Raw genomic sequence first — 3,458 nt, 5'->3', positions numbered from 1 at the left:
CTATACTAAGTAGTTCCAGCGTTGACCGCTCGATAGCGCCGCTTACCCGCGCTAGAAAAAATCAGTCCGGGAACTTTCCGGACAAACTGTGTAAATCATATTTACTGTTTTACTTAAATAAGTATAATAATTTATCTTGTTTTATTACAGAAAGAATCTGTAATTAAGATTTTTATTCTTTTAATGTTGAGTATAGAAACAGGAAAAACACTTATTGTTATATTGAAGAATATACAAAATATATTGTTATTATTAAGAACATAAAGATTGGTCTTGTAATCTCTGTAAGATGAAAAATATTAAATGGATGCAATTTCTGAAAAGTTAGTAAAAGTGCAATTTCCTGCCAGGTTATAAATTTGCTTAAAAAAGGTAATCATAAATAGAAAAAGGTGTGTGATTCCACGTTTTCAAAATAAAGATAATATTAATATTGAATGTTTCGAATTTAAAATTACTGGGTTGATAATTATGGCAAACAATATAATTAAAANTGCTAGAACTTGTATTACAAAATAAGTAAAAGTAATTTTTTTTTCTTAAAGTATTATGAGTATGTAATTGATGAATATAAAAGTATTAATTTCTATAATAAATCAAATTTGGAGTATGCTGGATAATATTCTTGTTATTAGAGATGTAAAAATTAATACTGATGTTAGAAAGATAATGATATTAGAAAAGAAGATAATGATATTAGAAAATAAGTTGATTTATAATTTTAAAACTTCTTAAACATTAATATTTTGTAAGGTTCTCTGAATTATAAGTTTGTGAAATTTGATATTTTTTTACAAACTTTTGACTAAATATCGAACAAATCAATTCGAGGTTTTATATCAAATCTTGATATTTTGATATTTTTCTAATTGAGACGTACGTATCGCGGATATAATTTTTTTAACCTAGAAAACAATTCAAAAGTAGTATTGATTTTAATTTTTTTATATTGCAGAAAAATCAACACTAAGTGCAACAAAGTATACTGTGAAATTCTCACACACAGACGGAGAAATCACAGAAAACTCTCAAAGTGGCAAAGATAAAAAACTAGGCGCCCGCGGAAATAATGATCACCGCCGTTCTGCTGCTTCGTGAAGCAGCAGAAAAGAATGTGACTTGAAAATTCTGTTCTTATCTTCAAAGCAGAAGATTTTGGACTCTCAAAAACTTGCTAATTATCAACATTAGAATCGCTAAGCGTTCAAAGATGTCATACGCAAGAATAGTATGATCATTTCTAACTGGATACAGTATGCACAATGAGAAGAAAGTCAGAAACAGATTTAACGGGCCAATCTATTTACGAGCTAGCGCTGACGGTAGATTATCGGAATATATCTTCGTGTGTCTCAAATACATAAAGATANAGATGCGCAACAGGCAGGTCAATTACGACAGGAATTTGTGGGGTCGTGCGATTACGTTGCTGCCACGTGCAAATCAATTTTGGCACAAATATACGTACATGTAAGAATCTCTGAAAAACTTTGCCTGTGCGCGTCAAGTGATCAAGCAATGAATGAAATGAGAACCGGACGAACCGGTCTGCCTGGCAGACAAATATAAAGTTTATGCTGCGACAAAGAGATTGATCGCGTCCGAAAAATTTACGAACGCTTTATTATGGTACATACCGATAAAGCATTGGATAAAGTACGGAGGTGCTGTACGAATTTATCAAAGGCGCGCGCGACGTTTACGAACAAGCGGTGAACTTTTTACGAAGACGAGGGTCTGGACAAGAAGTTGTTTCCGGCTTTTGCCAAGTTTGAGAAAAATCAACAAAAACACGTTCGCGCGCGTATCATCTACAAGTACGCTTTGGAACATCTAAAAAAAAAGCAGTCAAAAAAGTTACAAGGCTTATACAAGGTTTATACAATTTACGAAAAGAAGTACGGCGATTGCTTGGGAATCGAGGATGTCATCTGCAAGAAGAAGCATCAATACGAGCAGAAAGTAAAGGAAAATCCGTCTACCTACAACACGTGGTTCTATTATCTTGTAAGTAAACCCAATGTGTTTTACAAGACGTACAAAGAAGCGATCGCTAAAGTTTCGTCAATCAAGAAGAAACAATGCTGGCATAAGTACATCTACCTTTAAATCAAATATGCCATCTTTGAGAAACTAGAAACGAAAGATATCAAACGTTGCCGTGAGGTGTACAAAGTGTGTCTGGAACTCATACCGCACATACGTTTTACTTTCTTCAAGATCTGGCTGTATTACGCGTACGTTGTCATGATCCGACAAAAGAACGTCGCAAAAACAAAAAAACGTTGGATCTGGCACTGGGCATCTGTCTGACAGACAAGCTCTACCAAAGTTACATTGATCTGGAAACGCAGCTTGTTGAGTTTTGATCGATATCGCAAAGTGTATGTAAAGTTTCTCGAGTTAGGTCCTGAGAATTGCGCCACGGTAATGCGATTTGCCGAGGTGAAATTGCGTTTGAATGAGATCGATTGCGTTCGCGCGATCTACGAATTCGCCGTAGCGCGGCCGCAATTGAACATGCCAGGACTGCTGTGGAGTTCGTACAGTGACTTTGAAATCGCTTACGGCACGACAAAAACGCTCGGCAGCTGTTCGAGCGTCTAATCGAGCGCACACGTTGCACGTCAAGGTCTCGATCGTTTACGCTAAGTTTGAAGTGCTAAACCCGCAGGTGGAAAACAATCCCGACAACGTCGCTCTGGCCAGGTGTATATTTGAGCGAGAAAACAACGCGTCGAAAAACAGCGGCAACATCGAGAAACGCGTGTTGTGCTGGAGATTTGGAAGGACTTTGAGAGTAAAAAAAGCACGAAAACTTTTGCCAAGATTATGTAGAAGACGCGCAGAGTAAAGAAGAAGCAAAGCATCGTTGAGGAGGACGAGAACAACGACAAATAAGAAAAACTAGGATATGTAATGAAAACACCATATGAAGTTGCAAATCGTAAACGTTGTTCTCTCGCTGGGAAATGTAAAAAAGGAACAATAAATCAACACTGCGTTACATCAAATATATTTATATTGCTGCCGTGAATGCATCATTGTTTTGTTTAGTGACATTAAGCAAACGTTAAATTATGTTCGCTATAGCGGAAGTGACACTGGCGTAAGCTCCATTTACTCGCGCTTTTACGTATTCCAAAGGATTTGCTTAAACAATGCGAGTGTGATTCGAGTTTACGGCGTTGCATTCTTTTGCGGACGGTACTCGTATGTTCGGATACTACCGGTAAACAAAAACTTCCTAGAGTTTAAACGTTACGATCGCTACGTTTCCTCTCTTTGGACGACCGTCTGATTAAACGCGCGCACTATACATTATGTCGTAAAACCGATTGTACAAATTGCTGTTAAGCACCGCGCAATTGCCGCATCTTTTACCTAGATCTGTAGTTGCTGTTATGCATATTATATCTTTTAGTTACGCGCAATTTTAAATGGATTCGTCGATTCAG

At 36.8% G+C, this 3,458-nt stretch overlaps 1 pseudogene; it reads left to right on the top strand.

The window, feature by feature from the left end:
- The first annotated feature begins 1,006 nt into the window (after positions 1–1,006).
- On the top strand, positions 1,007–3,036 carry LOC109861608 (annotated as a pseudogene).
- The last annotated feature ends 422 nt before the right edge of the window (positions 3,037–3,458 follow it).

The sequence above is a fragment of the Pseudomyrmex gracilis genome, unplaced genomic scaffold (genome assembly GCF_002006095.1).
Source record: "Pseudomyrmex gracilis isolate BER0280 unplaced genomic scaffold, ASM200609v1 scaffold_866, whole genome shotgun sequence".
In the NCBI taxonomy this organism is placed as follows: domain Eukaryota; kingdom Metazoa; phylum Arthropoda; class Insecta; order Hymenoptera; family Formicidae; genus Pseudomyrmex; species Pseudomyrmex gracilis.
Note: the sequence above shows the minus strand (reverse complement) of the source record. Positions and strands in the feature narration are given on the sequence as shown.